At 35.0% G+C, this 23,408-nt stretch overlaps 1 protein-coding gene across 4 annotated transcripts in view; it reads right to left on the reverse strand.

The window, feature by feature from the left end:
• The window catches only part of LOC135215656 (protein artichoke-like), a 389,065-nt gene extending 367,146 nt beyond the window's left edge, over window positions 1–21,919 (reverse strand). Inside the window, exons 1-2 of one of the 4 annotated variants that reach the window (XM_064250585.1) lie at window positions 21,810–21,919; window positions 20,977–21,357 (exon numbers count right to left, since the gene is read on the reverse strand). The gene's annotated coding sequence lies outside the window, so the exon portion shown is untranslated. Of the gene's footprint in view, window positions 1–20,976 lie in introns of all 4 variants that reach the window. The other 3 variants (XM_064250584.1, XM_064250586.1, XM_064250583.1) reach the window with 3 other exon arrangements.
• Window positions 21,920–23,408: the final 1,489 nt, after the last annotated feature.

Genomic DNA, 23,408 nt, shown 5'->3' on the forward strand with positions numbered 1-23,408 from the left:
CGGCAATTCGTACCCTCACTGCAAACATGGGTCAAGGTCGCACCTGGAACCAAAAGTTCCAAGAGGGAAACCAATTTTTGGCCACCGTTATCGAATAACAAATTCAATTCCTCCCCGCAAGAATAATTCATTCATCATTCTCATTTCTAAACTCAATGATTTAGACCCTCCATTATTAAATAGTGAAGTTTCGTTTACTCCCTTTATTAAAAGAAAGTAATGAATCATATTTTTGAAGTGGTTGACATTGATCTCGTCTCCGGCAGTACTTAAAGCCCCAAGTTATGATCATTCTTCTGACTTGCTCCCTTGCATAATACATCATCTACTAACCAGAGTCTACATTAATCTCAGGTCAACGAAGCTTTTAAGCCCGTCGAAACGAACCACGTGAATCTGGGGGAGGGAGGGGCAAGGGCCGAAGAGGGCAGGGGACGAGAGAACAGAAGGGAACTGGTCCCCTCGGATTTCCACAATTTATCTTGACTAAGGGCATCAGCTCTATTCTGGGATACATTAATACCAATCGCTCGAGTTCCCTTTTGGGCCTTTAGCTTTGTTTCTTCGGTAGGGACGAAAGCATTCGCCCCCGAATGGCTAATATTTCGTTGTGCCTACTTCCTAGTCCGCCGGCTCCTCCTCAGTCTGAATTGCGGGGTATCTTTGAACAAGTGGAAATACTTAACGCTAAGGTTTTTTGAAAAGTAACAATTTTTAACACGTATGAATTATCCTCTGTCAATACAACAGAACGTAAGAAAACACAGTGCAAATTTGTTTATATAATCCTGAGGTTCCTGATGGCGATCAATATTCATATCTTTCTGCATAATTTAACAAGAAGATACTTAATGAAGACAGTACGATTAGCCCGGCTCTAAAATCGATGAGAAAACATAACTTATAAATAGAAAGGACATAGAACACGGCCAAGTTTTTGACACGTCAAAAACTGGTCCATCTTATTCCATCTAAATTCTTCCACTGGCTTTTTTGGAGGAAAAATAGACAAGTTAAATAAACTAACTTATTAAACATCAACAGTATTTAGACACGGGACTGAGAGAAAACGTTCTGTCTTAAGACAGAAGAAGAAGAAAAAGGTTTCAAGGACTACTGGATCATCCAATGTAACACTCCATTAGACCTCCAGAAGGTTTTCAACATCAAAAGTTTCAGTTTAGTTCCCCATGAACCTAAATGTTGCTAGGGGAAGTTCGAGGGATCCGTTGATCTTTTAAAAGGGCTTGGCTCTCTCTCTCTCTCTCTCTCTCTCTCTCTCTCTCTCTCTCTCTCTCTCTTCCATTTTACAAGCGCCCTTTTAGGCGTAACTTTCCAGTAAAAGGTTCCCCCATTCGTAATTACATAAATTTGATTTACATATTATGAATAAATGCGAGAGCCCACGTACTCATTTTTTTGCTGAACACATACAAACGTACATACACGAATCTTATAGATTCAAAGTGGTTTTTGTAAATTATACAGCACAGATACACGTTATATATACGTATATATATATATATATATATATATATATATATATATATATATATATTTATATATATTTATATATATGTGTGTGTGTGTGTGTGTGTGTGTGTGTGTGTGTGTGTGTGTGTGTGTGTGTGTGTGTGTGTGTGTGTGTCCAGAAAGTTATCTGACATCGAATCTTCTGAGCGATTCTATGAAACGAGGTAAAGAATTCCAAATTCCAGGGATAAACCATAAGAAATATAGGCACCCCATAAAATACTGAGTGATATATTCAACCAAATAACAGCTGTAAGACTTTTAAATGGCCTTTTCTCACGCCAAGGACATTATTTTATGCCTTATGCTCACCTTTTCCGATCATTTCCCTTGGAAAATGTTTCCTTTCCCAAAAGAAGTATGGCTTTCAGAGCATAATTACGAAAACAGTCAATACCAGCTCAGATCTTCAAGGCTAACACGTCAAATAAAGAAGACTGACCCGAGGTAGCTGAGTACCTACTGCGTCTTAAAGAGGATGTTCGTGAGTATGTACTCATCGATTTGTTATTTAAGGGAGACATTATGTTCGTTTCCTGATATGAGGATTCAGTAATACATGGCACTGCCTTTTTACCGAGATGATAACTCTGTAGGTTATGCTTGCCTTATGTGTATAATGTATATACTTAAGTACTTACAAGAGTATTGGAAGAGACAAACAGACAAACCGAGATTTAGAAAATAAATGTATTTTTAGAGATGGACATACAAACATAACAAGAGGCATCAAAGAGATAAACAAATGATTTATGAATTGAATACGTGAATTATCCGACAGAAAGAGAGAGAGAGAGAGAGAGAGAGAGAGAGAGAGAGAGAGAGGACTTGTAACTAAACCTGCTACACTCTGCTTGGAAACCGTTTCAGTAAAAAGCAACAAATCTCCGCAAGAAATGTTCGGCCAACATGCAAATATTGTAACGTGAACTATAAGGCTAACTCAGGACGATAAATACCTTAGATAGAAATACTATCCAACTACAAGATACTTGCAAAAGGACATAAGCACCGACATTTTCAGCGGAATGCAACCCAAGTTATTTGCGCAAGGAAGATGTTTATGCTCAATCAATAGCACATATAGATCCAAAATTACACTCTAGAGGTCATGCAAAGGCCATCGCGCCTTGTATGCTTGAAATTATGTATATTTGGGAATCTAATTTTTGGTAGCTTTAAATTATATCTCCGGGTCTTTTATTAGTCCAGTTCCTATATTTATAAAGAGCTATTCTGATGCATCAAAAGGTTTTTTTCGGAACTGACATTCTTTTATATCCGGAAGCACCAGATACCTCAAACTTGGAAGATGTTCATCAGTGTTATTGCACAATATCAACTTCATAAGCTGACATCCTTATTTAATCTTGATATCGATGACAGACACCAATTATAATGGGAAGAACTCATAAAAACAGCTATGAAAAGATTAATATTTCCTTGTGCTGTTTTGTTTGCTGGCGAAGTGTGCCACGGGGCGTCGCTCGCGGTTGGGGGTTTAACGACGCTTGAATAAATCAATTGGTGTTAACACTCAAAGCCGTGAGCGAAAACACGCCAATTACCAATTTCGCACCATTTGACAGAGACCTTGTCATTTCCTGCAATTTTCATCCAATTTCTACGACGCTGAGCCAGCCTGCAGGGGGTGCTCTAGCATCCGGGAAATAAAAAACCAAATAGGTAAACAATTTGATTTATGAAATACTTCAGGATAATTTCATCTACTGACAAATAGGTAAGCACTGTCGAACTCATTCCTCCACGAATAAGGAACAGACAAAGTGCCAGTTCCCGCTGGCATTGTTTCGAAGAAATGTCACCTTCATTAAGACACATGATTTATTAGCATATGGTCAGCCAGCCCCGCTCAATGCTGATATATAATCCCTTCCTCGAACTCTGTCACATTCTGAGAACAAGAAAAAGGAAATAAAGCTTCGGAAGAGAAAGAATACGGAAGAAAAAAATAGATAACACTTCAAAAGGGAAAGGTAAAAGACGAAAATAGATAACACTTTAGAAGAGAAAGAAAAAAGAAGATAGATAACACCTTAGAAGAGAAAGAAAAAAGAAGGAAATAGATAACACTTTAGAAGAGAAAGAAAAAAGAAGAAAAAAATTGATAACACTTCAGAAGGGAAAAGTAAAAGACGAAAATAGATAACACTTTAGAAGAGAAAGAAAAAAGAAGGAAATAGATAACACTTTAGAAGAGATAGAAAAAAGAAAAAAAATAGATAACACTTCTGAAGGGAAAGGTAAAAGACGAAAATAGATAACACTTTACAAGAGAAAGAAAAAAGAAGAAAATAGATAACACTTTAGAAGAGATAGAAAAAAGAAGAAATAGATAACACTTTAGAAGAGAAAGAAAAAAGAAGATAGATAACACTTTAGAAGAGAAAGAAAAAAGAAGATAGATAACACTTCGGAAGAGAAAGAATACGGAAGACAAAAATAGATAACATTTCAGAAGGGAAAGGTAAAAGACGAAAATAGATAACAATTTAGAAGAGAAAGAAAAAAGAAAAAAAATAGATAACACTTCAGGAAGGAAAGAAAAAAGAAGATAGATAACACTAGAAGAGAAAGAAAAAAGAAGAAAAAAATAGATAACACTTCAGAAGAGAAAGAAAAACGAAGAAATGGATAACACTTCAGATGACAAAAAATTAAAGAATAAAGAAGAAAAATATAGATAACACTTCAGAAGAGAAAGAAAAACGAAGAAATGGATAACAAATCAGAAGAGAAAGAATAAGTAAGAAAAATACATACTACTTCAGAAGAGAAAGAAAAAAAAGAGGAAAATAGAAAGGGCGCAAACGCAGACATAGGACACCTCCCACCCCCATCACCTCAGAACCTCCAAACCTCACGCCCACAACCTCCAGTTTCACCCATCCTTGCAGCAGATAACCAACCCCACCCTCTAATCCCGAACACGCCCATCAAGAGGGAGGAGAAGGCGAAGTCGTGGGAGGGTAAGGGTAGCAATAACAGCATCAAGAGTGAGAGGAGGAGGAGGAGGAGGAGGAGGAGAGGGAGGAGGTGGTGGTGGCGGAGGATGCGTGGAGATGGCGGAAGGAAATCATAAAACTTTAGGTTGGCCCTCGCTCAATTGCCTACCACCCATATACCCATGCTACCCGCCGACAACACATGGCACGGTTCAAACCACCAGCCGTGCCACTAAAATCCCATTGTCTGTGAATGCACGACCTCTTTCTTTCCCGGCAGCAGAAGCATATATGAAATTGCCATTTAGTTACATAAAAACCCAAATGAATCCATGAATGAGAGGTTTGGGTTGTCAGGGTTTCTTGCTCGGCAGAAGTTTGTTTACACATTTTGTTACATGACAAATTGGATTCAGGGTTTGATCGGGAGAAAATTAACTTATAATACTTCATGGCCTGATCTTCTCCTTAACAAGAAAAGCATTGCAGTATTTTAGGATACGATTATCAGTGACTTACATGAGATTGAAATTCTACACGGTCTGAAAATATTACCTGTCGAACAACCTGTAGAGCTATGGACAACAGTTACGAACAATGAATACACACACACACACACACACACACACACACACACACATATATATATATATATATATATATATATATATATATATATATATGTGTGTGTGTGTGTGTGTGTGGTGTGTGTGTATGTGTATATGTATAAGTATAGATACAAACGCACATACATGTAATATATATTTTTTGTATAGACATACATACACATTATGTATGTATGTATGTATGTATGCATGCATATGTTATATATATATATATATATATATATATATATATATATATATATCATATATATATATATATATATGAAGATGAAGCTACAAGTATTTCTTTAATATTAAATTCGCTTTTTCTTCTATATTAATTGAATGTTGTAATTTAATATTTATAAGTTATACATGTGTGGTTGTGTGTATAAATACATAATTCCACCCAGCATAAAACGCATCCAAAAATCAGGTTCCGAGCGAAGGCCTGGGCACCTTGCCTTTTATGTGAAATAATAATCTACAAAAATGAACAGCGAGGAAACAATATTCAACTCTCATAAAGGTCACAGCTTGAAGAAGAACCTGTTGCACGTGACCATCTTGGTAAAAGCCTATGTATAATTGCAATTCTTACCCGATAAGACGGTAAAAATCCTCCTTTCAAAAATGTGATTACTTCTCTTTTCCCATTTTCCGAAATGAAAGATGACTGTATCCTGTGTTGCTGTTAAAAATGTTTCTGTAGCAAGTACAGAAAACAGAATATTTAGCTTAAAGATTTACGTACAACAAACAGAAGTACCACTCATCCGCCATTCCATAAACCCTGCTATATCAATGAAGAGTAACTGAACGTTAGAGAAAAGCATCCTAAATAATTCATCGAAAGTCGGTATTTACAGTTAGCTCAGAGTATCTTCCAGTAGTAAAAGGTGAGGAAGTGAATTACATACTTTCACAGAAAAAAGTAACGTGTTGTCTTAAATGGAGTTACAGCAAGAGTTCTGCATCACTCTTGTTTTATAAGGGAAAAAAGTCATACAGATTCATCAAATAATCATAGAAAGGCAAGGGAACTCTATTCTATTGACTAACGTTTTTACAAAAGTTACATCAACGGAAATGTTCAGAATGAGTGGTAAAAGCTTTAAAACGGCAAATATAAAAAGGGAAGAGATGTAAGCACACATCAGTTCTTTATCTGCCTTTATGTATGTGTGTATGGATATGCTTTGATGTGCAGCGCACAAAAGTATTCAGCAATTTAACAAATCAGTCAAGAATGATTAGCAATTTTTTCATCAGAATCATTGACAGGAACTGAAACAGATTTTCCAGGATGTCAGTTACAAAAGATACAAAATATCAACCGAAAATTATTCTTTTTTCTAGGTGAATAATCCGGAGGTACGAGTGGCTCAGTCGCTAAAAGAAATGTGATATCGTTTTCTTTCGACGCTGTTTAAATTCTATTCGAAGATAAACACAAAGCTGGGTTTCTTATATTTAATATTTCTTAAAATTTCAACTTGTATATAGGCTCCTCTAACCCATAGAGAATTTCATTTGAAAGAAATACCACGAAAATTATCAATCAATAAATCTCAAAACTGAAGACTAGTGTAACTACTTTGGTTTGTATACTCCGATCTGTCCAAATGTTTAATCATTGCTGCCATCTGCGTTTTCATTCTCAGTATGCTAATAACTTTGACCTATACATATTTTGAACATTTTGAAGACAACTTAGAAATGGGATAGACATTAGTGACCTAATAAGAAAACGAACATTAAAACGCTACTATGAAGCTGCAAAAAAAAAAAAAAAAAAAAAAAAAAATCTGTCAATAAACCTCGATATCAAATATAAGGCAAACTTAGTTAAGAGATTAGGACCAACCCAACACCTCAGCCAGTATTGTTTTAATGGTAAATATTAATAAAAAAAAAATCCTTACTCATCGGAGTTATTTCAACAATTCTGATAATTCAAGCATTCTCGTTCATATTCGTCACTCATATTCTATCATGATAATTTTTGGGATGAATGTGATCACATTCTTTAACTATGGTGGTAAAAAAGCTGCACTCAATATCACACAAAGTCACATACCGTTTCGCCCTATACGATAAAAACAAACAAAATAGTCGAGTCACGCGGTAATGAAAAAGAAATTAATTGTTTTCGCATGGTTAGAGCAATTTGTGAGGTATGAAATGGCCTAATATGTATTTTGAAAATAAAAATTCGTCAGCAATCTGGATTTTCCGCTAATCTAGCTCAAACTACCACCCAAATGGGAGAAATTATCGAAGATTTACTGTTTTATGTCAACGGAGCTATTCCAAACAGTTTGGTTTCAGGTTTCATCGAAGCTGAATGAAAGAGACGGACCTATTATGGAAATTTAGCAAACTCAAACCCCCTCACCATTTTATCAAAATATTGTTATCATAAAGGAACTTGTGTGTAGCGAATGGGAGCAGATGAGACCAGACCTATGATTAAGCTACTCAAGAGAACGATGTTCAAAATGGTACTTTCATAAGAGCGAGAGAGAGAGAGCGTTGTTAAGATGGGTTTTAAGCAATTGAGACTAAATCGCTCTGTAGTTGGAAGACATCGAGCCTGAATGTCTTGCTAAAGAGGTGAAGGTGGTACTGCTTAACTACAAGTGAGAAAGAGAATACACAAACACATATACAAATATATATATATATATATATATATATATAAAAATAAAAAAAATATATTATATATATATAAATATATATATGTGTATATGTATATACAGAAAACTAAAACTGTGACGAGTCTTGGCTACCCAAGGAAGCCAGAGTGGGAATGTAAGAAAATAATGTTGAACCAACGTACCTTTATAGAAGCAAAGTATAGATGTTGCATTTGCACGAAAAAGTTAGAGTAGGTGGAAGATGGACCGGAGTATTTTGAGACGGCTTAGTCATAATATGTGGAAGAGAGTTTGAAAATTTATGGACCAACAAGGTACTAATAAGGAAGGGCTTTATTATCCAATAAATACGAGTTTGTGTGAAGACCGAAGTGAATCATGCAATACTGGTAGGGGTTCGACACGTTTCTGATTACCTTTCTGTGTAGGTGAATGAAGCATTATGATTGTAGCAGTGCCCCTGTGCATTTTTGCTCTGGAGTCATACACACATAATATATATATATATATATATATATATATATAATATATATATATATATATATATATATATACATATATATGTATACATATTTCTATATATATATATATATATATATATATATATATATATATATATATATATATATATATATATATATATATATATATTTATATCTCTTCCACCTACTCTAACTTTTTCGTACAAATGCAACATCTGTACTTTGCTTCTATAAAGGTACGTTGGTTAAACATTACTTTCTTACATTCCCACTCTGGCTTCCTTGGGCAGCCAAGACTCGTCACAGTTTTAGTTTTCTGTAAAAGGAAACTACTGATATGGCTTTTTTTTCTGTCCTCAGATCTTAAAACCTACTGAGGCTAGAGTGCTGCAAATTGGTATGCTGATCATCCACCCTCCAATCATCAAACATATCAAATTCCAGCCCTCTGGTCTCAGTATTTTTTATTTTTATTTAAGGTTAAAGTTAGTCATGACCGTGTGCCTGGCACCGCTACAGGTGCCAACAACACAGGCCACCACTTGGTTGTGGCTGAAAGTTTCATTGGCCGCGGCTGAGAGTTGCATGGGCCGTGGCTGAGAGTTTCATGCCGTATTATACGCGCATTTTACTTGTTTTGTGCAGACCCTGCTATATACTCTCTTTGCATCAGTTATGGTGGGATTCACCTCCTCCCTTACATGAACTTACCACCATTTAATATTTATTTCATACGCAAATATCTAAGTTCTTGGTTTCCATTTATCCCAATAAACCTAATATTGTTTATATTTACTCTTAACTTTAGCCTCTTGCAAGCACATTTACATTCGTTTACTGGTCTCTACTAATTCTCTTCAATATTCCCAATCAGCAGCAGATCATCTATGAGTGGAAACCATTCCACACTTCATTACCGACTCGTTTTCATATACCAGAATGCTTCACTTACATCAAATTTCCTTTCTCTGAATTCTTGTATCACTCCATTCATAAAGAAATTAAAAAACGCTAAAGACAATTACACCCTTGTCTTAAAAGCTGTTTTCATCCTATACCAGTCACTTTCCCATTGCCAAAATCTGAGGTATCCTTTTTTTTTTCTCTCCTCAATATCATACAAAAGCATTCTCAGACTTACATTAACCTTTTCCGCTCTCGTATCATTCAGTTTTGTCTCTATTCTATTTTTCATGTTCCAAGGGCCATCAAATCAATCCTTCTGTCGACTCTAGCCTGCATTCACTTCAAACAGCACCTCTTATTGTTTGGCGTATTGTCCTTTTGCTTTGTGTCTACTTGAATCTCCCTTTATTCTCACTCGCCTTGCTTTTACTGACTTCTACTGACACATTCAATTCATGGAATTTTCCATACTCCTCATCGACTATTCCTTCCACTTCGTGTCTTTAACTCCTGCCCATACGTTTTTCATTTCATCTCCTTCCGTTCTCATTACCTTATTTACCTCATTTAATTAAATTTATAGCATTTTTTTTGTCCGTTCCTCTGGAACTTAAACCCCTATCTGTGTTTAATTTTGTTTCACACTCACACAATAATCGGTTATTTCATATATATAAATGATATATAAATGATATATATATATATATATATATATATATATATATATATATATATATTATTAATATATATATATATATGTGTGTGTGTGTGTGTGTGTGTGTGTGTGTGTGTTGCGCGCGTGCGTGCGTGTTGTTATATGCATGTATGTATATAATGCATATTCTTTATATAGATACTATATAATAATATATATATATATATATATATATATATATATATATATATATATATATATACTAAAAAATGATGGGGAAAAACTAATGGAAATTAATTGGACATAAAGTCCTTTCTATGCCTGAACCTCTTAATGAAAGAATAACTTCTTGTAAAAAATACGGAATTTTATACCAGAAGAACGAAGTGCTCACATCTGTTCATTTTTCTTCTTCTTCTCTCTTAGCCTCCTCTGGAATCGACTTGCCACCAGGTATTCAAATCTGGGACCTCTTGCTAGTTAGGAGAATGAGTTACGCTTTCTCCAGGAGAGAGAGAGAGAGAGAGAGATTTTGTACAGATAAAAAACAACAACCTTCTTCTATAGTTTGTGGCTGTTTGTTTTCGCATGAAAAAGCATAATACTCACAAATACAGAGTAACAGAAGAGAGAGAAAGAGAAGAGGATGTGTGGGAATAAGTAGAGAGGCTAAATAAGACCGTAGTGACTGTAAAGAAATCTCTAGAAGTAGAAGGTCCACGATACTTTCCCAAATGACGGCAGTCTTTACAAAGAAGGTAGGCGAACGATCAAAGCAACGAAGAATGTATACTAATGACCTCTCTGAGAGCAGAATATAAAACGACGATGTAATGAAGAGATTGTGCATCCACGCAACCCATTCTACATGCACTCATGTATACATATGTGTATATATATATATATATATATATATATATATATATATATATATATATATATATATATACACATAAGGGCCGGAGCTGGAGCTCAAAGAAGATATATCCCGAAGGAAGTAGTAGGGAAAGGCATCCTCATCTTTCAACAGTTTATTAATGCCGACGTTTCGCGACGAATTCCAGGTCGCATTTTCAAGGCTAAAAATATATATAAGTTTACGAACATTAATAATTGATCTAATTTAATTTATATTAAAAATGTCATGGCAACAGCTCTCAATACAGTAAAAAGTAAAAAGTTAAAAGGTAAAAGGTAAAAGTTAAAAGTTAAAATGAACAGAACCTCCAAAGTCAGACATATTAAAAGTACAGGACTTCACTAAAATTTCAGAAACACCTACCTATACAAAAGAAAGAGTAAAACTGACACAATATAGGTAAAAATACAGTGAGGCAGACCAGCTGCCCAAACTAGGCTATGAACAATTTTACAGAGGACGTTTGGGTATTTAACGACGGTACAGTCTTTTTAATAATGATAGATTCTAAAATTGTCAGGTTGTTGTTGTTCCGCAGTTGGCCCACGATAGAAAAATCCTTGCTGTCAATATATGTTTGACATGTTTTTGAGTGATTCCGTATATTGGATTGTTCTGGATTTGATAACCTACTACCTGTTCTATGGCTTATGCCCCTGTGGGAATCAATTCGAACCTTCAACAGCCTCCTCGTGCATCCCACGTATGTCCCGTGATCACATCTCGGGCAAGTATATTTATATACGACGCTGTTGAAGGTTCGAATTGATTCCCACAGGGGCATAAGCCATAGAACAGGTAGTAGGTTATCAAATCCAGAACAATCCAATATACGGAATCACTCAAAAACATGTAAAACATATATTGACAGCAAGGATTTTTCTATCTTGGGCCAACTGCGGAACAACAACAACCTGACAATTTTAGAATCTATCATTATTAAAAAGACTGTACCGTCGTTAAATACCCAAACGTCCTCTGTAAAATTGTTCATAGCCTAGTTTGGGCAGCTGGTCTGCCTCACTGTATTTTTACCTATATTGTGTCAGTTTTACTCTTTCTTTTGTATAGGTAGGTGTTTCTGAAATTTTAGTGAAGTCCTGTACTTTTAATATGTCTGACTTTGGAGGTTCTGTTCATTTTAACTTTTAACTTTTAACTTTTAACTTTTAACTTTTTACTTTTTACTGTATTGAGAGCTGTTGCCATGACATTTTTAATATAAATTAAATTAGATCAATTATTAATGTTCGTAAACTTATATATATTTTTAGCCTTGAAAATGCGACCTGGAATTCGTCGCGAAACGTCGGCATTAATAAACTGTTGAAAGATGAGGATGCCTTTCCCTACTACTTCCTTCGGAATATATATATATTATATAAATTATATAAAATATCTATATATTTTTTTTTTATATATATATATATATATGTGTGTGTGTGTGTGTGTGTGTGTGTGTGTGTGTGTGTGTGTGTAAAACAGAGATATCAAGGAAAAGCCACAACAATGATTTAGAAATCGTATTAGGGCCGACGGAGTTTCACAATAAATACCCAATGACATAAATACAATAAGACCTACCCGAACCAACTTAATAAAAGACAAGTGACTACATAATATTAAGAACAAGAAAGGGGGAGAAGTAGGCGTGCGAGAGGAGAAAACAATGTAAACAAACAAGCAGTAAAAGCATCGAGAAGCTGTGTGAAGGCATTCTTGGTCTCCAGTGAATAAACTTACATATATTCGTTTGCAAGATAATAAAATCTTCTATGTTTCATATGCGAATACACCTCACAAATGCGACAATAACGCCTTTCCAAACTCCTATGTATAGGCAGTACAATCATTCATTATATCAATTTGAATATAAAGTATTTATGAAATAAAATAATTCCACTCCTATCAAATCTTTACAGAATTTATAAATAAAAACACTTTTACAGATCTGGAAAAAGCAGAACCATAGTGTTGGCCATCTCTCAATGAGGCACCTGTAAACTGATTTATTTCAACAGCATGTCATTTGCCTCCTTATGAACTGAAAGATAACTACGAGAGAATAAGAAAGAATGCACTTACCAACGAAAGTATTCAGATGAAAAAAGATACTGATTATTATGTGGATTTATCATACTTTTTTCCATCGCTTATTTGCAATCCTAAGATACAAAGAGCGAAGTTTGTTTAATATCCCAAAAGCCTATTTCGTAATATGTTACAATTGTTATTGCATATCTTGCAAAGTAACAATAACAGAAGCAGTCAGAACTCGACTGATACGGTTTGATAAACCTATTCCAAAGAAATGAACACAAAAACAAGTAAAACAATTGCACTGTATATCTATACCAATCCTTGAAGCTGCCTTTACCAACTTCAAATCAGCAGCTGTCATTACAGGAAAGGTTTCATTTTAAACTGAGCATAAATATAATATATATATATATATATTTATATAATATATATAGTAGGTATATATATATTATATATAATTATATATGGGTATGGGTGTGCGTAAGCAATAAATAATTTATATATATATATATATATATATATATATATATATATATATATATATATATATTATATATATATATATATATATATATAAGGTGTAACACGAGCATATGCAAATATTTCAAGAAACGAAAGAAAAAATCATCCTGAGGAGAAAACGAAAATACATTTTTACATGCAAGCATACATATGGACATATAATATATGTGTGTGTGTGTGTGTGTGTGTGTGTGTGTGTGCGCGCATATGTATGCATGTATGTATAAATGTATTTGCGTTTTCTCCTTAGGATGACTTTTCATTCGTTTCTTGAAATATTTGCATAAACTCGTGTTTCACAAACTCTCTCTCTCTCTCTCTCTCTCTCTCTCTCTCTCTCTCTCTCTCTCTCTCTCTCTCTCTCTCCATACAGTGATCTTCAGATTGCTCTATTTTCCATCGTAAAGAACCTCGAAAAGAATTTCCACTTTACTAAATAAACTAACCAATATCAAATCGAAAATCTCAAGCATACAAAAGTGTAGCACTCAAAACATGGAGGTACTTCACCATTTTGGGTTAATCATTTCTTTTGAATCGCGTGACTGTATCTTTCGCATTTTTCTCATGCACAAATCAGGCTGTTTCATGTGAGATGTACAGACACATCTACTCAGCAATTCTCTCGCAATCTCCTGTTCCATAACATTCTGCAAATAGCAAATTATATTGCACTGTACTTTTTCTATGTATTTCATTGTACTTTTTCTATGTATCTCGACCAGGCATAGAGGACTTTAATATTAAAAAAAATATAAAAGCACTGAAAAATAAGATTTTTAAAGAACTGATAAAAATGTGATTAACTTAATCAACAGACAACAGAATACTTCAACTGAGTTACGGTTAGTTTAAACTAATTGCTCTTTTACACAAGTTTTCGATTTATTGCATAAAACTCAGTCTTCCAAAATAAACATTCTTTTTGCAATGTCGAAAGCTCTGAATAAGAAAAGGCTGAACTTCCAGTCTAAGTTAACCTTTTCGCTTTCTCTCACGGTTTAGATGTTTTTTTTCGAGATATTTTAAAGCTATCATATGCAGCCGTTAATGGTTTATTTCAACTTCGATCATTCACAATTTGGACAAGAAAAATCGCTTCGCATACTTCCTTAAGGAAAATGACAGGAAAAAGAGAGAACTTATAAAAATTATCAGGATTACGATTCTGATTCGTTCATAGTTAAATAATCTTCAGTAATAGAACATAATCAATCTATTTTTGAGTAACTTTTTCCGTATGATTTGGAATCAACATTCAATGCCTTAGAAAACTAAAACATGCCTTTCCACCCAATTTTTTCTTTCTTCTGTCAAACAATAATCCTAAAATGACTGGTCGAATCATTCCTAGATAGTGACAAAAAGGGTGTTCGGGGGTCGTTATATACGACTATTATTTCTTAGTGGTCAATATCTTTATGGTATTTAGAGTCTTTTGTTTATGTTGGTAATCCCCAACGGGCTTGTACTAAACACGCCGCGAAGGTGGATACATCCGGGTTAAAACCGTTGTGGGTCACTACCTAGGAAAGATCCGATTGGTCTCTTTGGAGTAATTGCTCATTAATCGTTTTTTTTAAGACGTTAGATGTTATATTAATCGGGATTTTAACTGACACGACAAGATTCAACATTGTTTAGGGTTAAGTACTAAAAATTTACGTTTCAGTATCAATTCACTCAAGCTGGAAAATGAGAGTCGAGTGTCACTTATACGTTCGGATCTTCTGATTTGGTTTGGTTTGTATGGTGTTTTTACGTTGCATGGAACCAGTGGTTATTCAGCAACGGGACCAACGGCTTGACATGACTTCCGAACCACGTCGAGAGTGAACTTCTGTCACCAGAAATACACATCTCTCACACCTCAATGGAATGACCGAGAATCGAACTCGCGGCCACCGAGGTGGCAAGCAAAGACCATACCAATCACGCCACTGTTCGGATCTTCTGATTTTGCATAAGGAAACTAAGGTTTCCTTCAAAATCAGAAAAGGCAAAAAATAAAGCATTTCCGGCGACGTCAACAAAAATTCTTTTGTTGTACGAAAACAGAAATAAGAAATGGAAAAAGGAAATTAACGATGGAAATATTTATGAAATACACAAGATCCCAGAACTAAACAACATTACGAAAGATTTTCCTTCAATTTCTATCGATTCTTTTGTTTTATTCCTTCTTCAAAATCATAAATTCTTGTCGTTACATATTTCAAAATAAATACTCACGAGTTCACGAATAATCCCAGTATTTCTTTCACGATGGCCAGACTTGCTCAGAATTTGGGATTATCAAAAGATTTCGTATTCATGAGAAACGGAATTTCAAAAATCATTTCGAAATAAGAATGCTGATGAATTATGAGACGTCAAGAATATTTTTTTCAGATGTTATTCTTTAGAACACATATATCCTTTACTGTCACCGGGTGTTGGAAGGAATTATATATAGTATGTTTTTGACACAGAACACTTAAGCATATATACGGAAGCAAAAACATAATAATGAAAAAAACATATTCAGTGACGTCAACGCATTTTTAATTAGGAAATAATAATTACTGTATAGAATACTTAATAAGATCTAGATAGACAGATAAATAGGGTCTATCGTAGATGGTGACGCCCATGGGTTTTAACCCGGTATGTATTCGCCTTTTCGGCGTGTTTACTACAAGCCCGTTGGCGATGACCTTAAAAAAATATACAAAAGGGTGTAAATATCATAAAGATGATGACCCCAAGAAATATCAGTCCTAGCTATCGACCGTTGGGGGTCACAATCTAGCAAAGATCCAGCAGATAAATAGATAGATATAAGGAAAGAACTTGAACGATCCACAGGAAAAATCTTCTACCACTGTATTTCGTCAGGGAACATCCCCACCGACTAAAAAAAAAAAACGATGATTAGCACTAGAACAACCCGCTCGCATATTAACAGCCTAACGAACACGTATGTGGCCTACTTGAATATGGTAATGCATGAATAGTTCTAAAAAATGCTTCTGGATGTATATGTCCTAACGTGAAATCAAGTACGATCAAAGTACAGGATCGAAGGACCATTTTCCCATCATCTTCGCTCGTGTACACAAAGGTAAGAGATAATTTTGATGTTAATAAAGTTGTCTCTGAACATCTGGATTCATATTTTCTCAGGGGAAATTGGAATAAGAAATCGTAGTATAAAGAAACCATGGAGGAGTAAAAATTGGATATTCTCAGTGTATATGTTTGTGTACGCGAGGAACAGAGAGAGAGAAGGAGAAGAGAGAGGCGCGAGAGAGAGAGAGATGAGAGAAGAAGGCTCGGGACTTCGCGGTTGAGCGAGATTTAGCTAGAGGGAAGGCCGAGATAGAGAGAGAGAGAGAGATGAAGAGAAGAGAGGGGGGAAAGAGAGAGATTATCTTTAATTTTACATACGTGTATATTCATGTCTCTTCTGTAAAACAGCAGTCACAGATTTAGCCAAAATGGAAAGATGTAATTTAATCCCGAAATATGGAAAAACGAGAAAATAACTTTAAAAATGTTACAGAGATCCTTTGCCGGCAACAGAGACAGAGTAAAAAGCACTATATAGATTATTTTCTTGCTAAAAAAATAATCCCCAAAGAGGCACAACTCTATTTTATTTTAAGGCTTATGTTTTACTTTTTAGTTTAAGCTTTTAAGACCATCTAATAGGACGGAAAAATGTCTGCCGTTTCCTAGTTTTTTCTCGCAAATCTGCACGTAACCATTGTGAACAAGCGCACTAAATAAATGCCTGGTGAAATGGGGGTTATATATATATATATATATATATATATATATATATATATATATATATATATATATATATATATATATATATATATATATATATATATATATATATGTGTGTGTGTGTGTGTGCATGTGTATAATATATATAACTATATATATATATATATACTATATATATATATATATATATATACTATATATATATATATATATATATATATTCCCCGTGCACTCCATTAAAGCTTTTTCCTTTCTAGTCTGCAAAAAAACTTCTTCATATTTGGGATGATTCATCTTTTATTTTCTTCTCGATCGATTTGAACCAAAGGAACTAAATCTATCCGATCAATAACTCGGCCTTCACCAATTTACTGACTTCCCTCCGAGTACTTTTCGTACTGCTTCTGCGGAAGTAACATTTAGCCTATGCAGGGGCTAACTCCTCCTCATCGGCCCAGTGTAGACCTGCCAAGTTTAAGAATTCTCTTCCTTCTGGCTTCATGCCCCCTCAGTGAATTCGAGTCTGCACTCTCTTCTTTATATTACCGTGCCCACTAAGTCTCTACATTCGATATACACACACATATATATATATATATATATATATATTATATATATAATATATATATATATATATATATATATATATATATATATTGCAGTTGATCTTTACCACAACTGCCCTTGATCTTTAATTAAAATGGTTCTTCACCTTCAGAGACACGTACAGTTATTGGCAAAGTCAAATGATCAAAGTCTCATTCTATATATATATATATATATATATATATATATATATATATATATATATATATATATGAGACTTTGATCATTTAAAACTGTCAATAACTGTACATGTGTATGAAGGCGAAGAACCATATTCTATCAAAACTGGAGGGAGGTTGTGCTGCATATTAAATGCAATAATGATAATAACGTGATAAGACCGAAGACAACAAAGAAACATAAACAACAAAGAACCAAACATCTCTTTCAGAAATGATCAAAATCTAATTAAAAGAAAAATAATTAATTAAACTATATTCGGTGTCAGCTGGTCTATTAACGAAAAATTTCCTCTATAATCATCCTGTCACGATGATATCGGCTGCTGATTGGCTTCATTCCATCTCGTTCTTATGTACATGAATAGATTGTAAGCGCCTCAGTGGCGTGGTTGGTTTGGTGTTTGCTTCTCACCTCGGTGGTCGCGGGTTCGATTCTCGGCCATCCATTGAGGAGTGAGAGATGTGTATTTCTGGTGATAGAAGTTCACTCTCGACGTGGTTCGTAAGTCACGTAAAGCCGTTGGTCCCGTTGCTGAATAACCACTGGTTCCATGCAACGTAAAAACACCATACAAACAAACAAACAAAAAATGAATAGACTGTAAACTCACACCAAAACACTTATCATTATGTAGGAAATGTGATTATACACAAAAAAATGCAAAAAAAAAACTTAGTAGTAAATATATTCTTTTGAGATTCGTCTGATATACCGGTAATACAATAATATAAACATTAATCGCAAGTAAGAAATATTGGAAATCGTAAATAAACAACCAGAGGAAGAGCTTCAGCAGAAACTCAACGGTTGTCGCTTTTATCCCAGTAGGGCACACTGTAATCATCTGAAGTAAAATTTCTTGTTTTTAACTGGCAATATATATTACGCAAACATCCTTTAAAGTGTACGAAATACATATGACAAAAGACTTTATTGCACAATAGTTTTTGAAAAGCGATTATTATGGGTATTCTAAGACTGGCTAGAGTCATTGCATAGGTTTCTTACGATTTCTTAGAGGTATACTATATATATATACCATCAATGTCTAACTATACATGTTTCAGTTACGTCTTTTTCTTCGTAAATATTTCTTCAATTCAGAGTCATTATGCCGAACATTAAACAAACAAACAAAATAAATAAACTACTGACTCGGTCAGTATTCACAAAATTCCTTTCTAGTCCGAACGTTAGATACTCGTGATTAACTTTCTTTCACGTTGATCTCAATAATAACCTTCATTACATTTCATTTTTCATGAAACTAAGTAGTTATCGTGTCATAAGAATGGGTTAGATAAGTAAAAAGCCACAATAATGTATGGGAGCGACTGTATTTTTCTAAATACAAAAAAAAGTTAAAAAGGAAGCTTTCGACCGTTTGCACAACAAATAGTCGAAAGCTTCCTTTGTAACCTTTTTTGTATTTTGGAAAATAAAGTGGCGAAACTTTTAAGATTCTTTATCATATTGATTTAAAAAATCCGTTAAAAATATGGCAATGAATTTATAATAAAAAGATTTTTATATATACAAATTTTTGCTATTTTTACTTTTTTCCGGTCACAGTTGGCGGTATTTTATGGAAGCCATATGTATATCGACGTATACCAAGTAAAACTATATTATCATCATACTTATCGTATGTGAGCTTAATGAAGCTAATCATTCAAAATGTCCCGTGTCACAGTTCTAACGAGTTTTGAAATACGTTTCTTCCTTCTATCATATTCAGCAATTTATTGAATGCAAACTCAGAGAGCCGTAAAAATCACCGTCAGGCTCTTCCCTTGCGTATCGGTCTATTATTTTGTTGACAATGAAGGCCAATGTGAGGTAAAACCAGCATAGGCCTACTTTCATTAATTTATTCCCCTTTACTATTACTAAATACAGCGAAAGCTTATCAAAACTGAAAATGTATTTTTTCAATCACCTGAAGGAAATTCAAAAATATATTGTGTTTTCCACGGTTTGCCGATTTTACTTCAAAGTGGGTAACAATAACGAAAGCTAATAGGTGATGAGGAAAGGCTCATCCTAACTGAAAATTTTTACGCTTTTCTACGAGTACTAGTATATAAAAGGGTAAGGTACGTTATTTTATGTTAAAATTCGTACATGAAAAGTAATGAATTTCGTCAATTATTCAACAGTTGAAAAAAAAAGTCGAAGCCTAGATCTAAGAAAACGGGATCACCGTTATCTCTCTCTCTCTCTCTCTCTCTCTCTCTCTGCATTCGTTAGCTATTCTCTCTAGTGTCCTTTCCAAGCATTTTTCTATCATCCTATGTCCGCAGGTGGGTATATCAACAGTGTTGCCCTGACCACCTGTCAATGATTGTTAATTTTTCAGTGACATGAATTGAAACTATATATATATATATATATATATATATATATATATATATATATATATATATATATGTGTGTGTGTGTGTGTGTGTGTGTGTGTGTGTGTGTGTGTGTGTGTGTGTATGTAAAACTTGAATGAATGCATAAAAATCGTCAGAAAAAATTCCTTTTCATTCAGAATCAATAACAATCTCAGTAGGTCTGGATCGTGATGTCTACGAGATTAGTTTTCTAATATTATCTGATACTCCAGAACTGTGGTATTTAACCATTTGCTAAATCGTTGGCGAGGAAGATTCTCACTACCCATTAGCCACCAGAAATTCATTCTCTCTCTCTCTCTCTCACACACACACACACACACACACACACAATACTCTTACTGGTATCACCCATCTGATTTATGCATATTCAGTAACTGAACATAGGCCTACACTTAGATTCTTAAGAACCTGTAAGCAAATTGAATGAAAGTATGTACAAACGAAATTATTAGTACTAGACAAACCTAGGATTTCGTCATTCACTAAATTTCGTTAGTTTAAGTCTAGAAACACAATCCGCATGGAGTCGTCTTTCTCTCATGATTAAAGTTGAATACAACAAACAAGATCTTGCATATCGTGTAAATCCTTACACCTACTTTACAATAAGCTGCATGTACTTGCATATATAAGCGTACTGAATTATCTATCTACTCTTATACGATACACAGTTGTTTACGAGCAGCGACAGTGCCTACATGTAGATAAAAACTAGTAACTTACCTGACAGACCAAATTTGTTTGTGTGTGATAAAGCGAAGGTTTTCCTGTTATGTCAACCAGATGAGGCCATAATGGTCATTAGGAAAACAATGTCAAAAAATACAGCCTAGTTTAAACATTAATGAAGAGACACTTCTTTCCAGTAGACTTTAAAACTTGCACACGAGTCACTACTAGTTAGTCTTTAGACTTCAGGACACTGACAACACAACCGCAGTTATCTCGGTGTTTTCCTATCAATTTTTTCCACATTTACCTCAAACTCAATTCACGACTTCACACGATAAAACCACGAGATGATGAAAGCAAATTTTGTGCACACGCGTTTGAAAGCATTCCGTTTATTACTGCACACTGAAGTTACGAGTGTACCGATACGACCTGGAAATGCAAAGTAGACGTTTGTGAGAAGCGACAAAGAAATCGATTAGCAATAGAAGTAGTAGTAAGTTTTATGGGTCACGGGATTGAGATCAGAGTATGGTGATGACCTGTGATTCATGCCTTCCCATACACATTCGCACACAAACACCCGCACACACCTTCACCATGTCAGGTGCTCATTTGTTTCCCGGGCTTTATTTCCCCTTTTCCGCGAAAGTTCACAACGAACCGAGTTCTCCCACATAACGAATGCCAGTCGCGGCCTCCAACACATTTACGGAGATTAACTTTATAACACAATTCACAGGTAAGATACCGAGTATCACATTATATCTAGGCACTTGTGTCTTTTCGCTTACAATTGCTTTACAGTATAACTAACGTCATGCTTACGTGTTATCAAGATATTCTACATTTGCTCAAAACTGCTGACACACAAATGCACGCACATGTACGTCACTGTCAACATGCGACGAGCAACCACCGACAACCTGACTCAACGGTAGCTGGGTTACTACTGTCGACTGACGTAGCCTTTGCAGCTGGGACTCGCGGTAGGGTGCTCTTCTCCCTTGGCCGGCGAAGGATCCTCTCGTGCCTGGGAACTCTGGTCATGCTGAGTTGCCACTTGTGGATTTTTTTATATTTAGGATTGCCGAGGCATTTTCATCTAAATAGTTATTCTTGACAAAATCCATGCGACGCACGTGAAAGGTAAAAAGTTTTGGTATTTTTTCACTAATAGTTTAGTTGATAGTTCTGTAAATAGTAAATACGCTATATCTACTACCTTAATCAATTTCCAATGTCGAAGACGACAACGTATGTTGAATGTAGGCTTTTCTCTTTACTTTTAAAAAGTAAGCACGAAAATTCTAGCTGAAGCATTTCTTTTCCCGGCGAGTTCGTAGGATGAATCATGGCGCCTATCACATCGTCCAAAAAATGGCAGAAAGACGCCAAGAAAACATGTCAATTTCGACAGCTCAAGGATCTTTTTCAGGTCTGCTTCATAACGACGAGAGCACGCGATAAAGCAAGCGAAAGCGAAGACACGGAAACACTATTCTTGCTATTTTAATGACAACTTCTAACCCTAACATTTCTTCGAAACGATTATTCTCAAAAGAAAACATAACAGATTCGGGTGGAAATAAAAGTTTAGGACGAGAGCCAAAGAACATTATACTTTCTGGCAACATAATTCAGATCTTGACAGGCCCTCTCCATTTCATCCTCGTGCCAAAACAATAATATATAACCTTCTGTCGTATAACTTATTTTTCTCTAAAATTTTCTCATTCATAAGATTTTTTTTTTTTTTTTTTTTTTTGTCATCTGTCTTATCCTGCTTCCTCTAAGATCGAGCTATAAGTTTAAATATTTTTTCAACATATACCTGACTTTACCATAAAAATGAAGAAGTGAAGTAAATAGTCCTTATTAGTTGTCACTATCCACGTTTAATATCAGCAAGATGTGTGTGTCCATGATGTATACAAAACTTACTCCTTTTTCATGATGATGCGCCGATGGCCACGAATTCATCAACCAATTTTTCTCTCTTCTTCCTCTGCAAGAAAAATCCTATTCCATCAATTTTTCCAGCTTGATTTTGGAAAAGAACACTGCAACATGCAGTGAATAATGGGCATCCTCTCGAATGAAGGAAAAAGTGTCGAAGCGAAGTTCATTTCCAAATGTCAATGTTGTAATCGTTGCTTGGTGTGGAGGCGTGATTCTTCACTCAACACCAAGGATTGCATCGTTGCATCATTTTCCACGAGAACTGGCAATATGGTGGATGCTTCGCCGATAAAGATCTGTAAAAATTAATAATCACTGTAAAATGGCTGCGGGGAATATGTCGCAAAGATACCGAACACAGTTGGCGGTGATTCGATTGGTTCCGTCGGCAAAGTCCAAGTGGAGAGATCCACCGCCCTACTTCGCATGTTTTGGAATTTGGTCTTGTCTTCCATGTCAACTTTTGAAGAGTTTCTAGCCAAACCACAAAACTGACGTAAACCACTTTTTCGTCACTGACT

This window comes from Macrobrachium nipponense, chromosome 5 (genome assembly GCF_015104395.2).
Source record: "Macrobrachium nipponense isolate FS-2020 chromosome 5, ASM1510439v2, whole genome shotgun sequence".
Taxonomy (NCBI): domain Eukaryota; kingdom Metazoa; phylum Arthropoda; class Malacostraca; order Decapoda; family Palaemonidae; genus Macrobrachium; species Macrobrachium nipponense.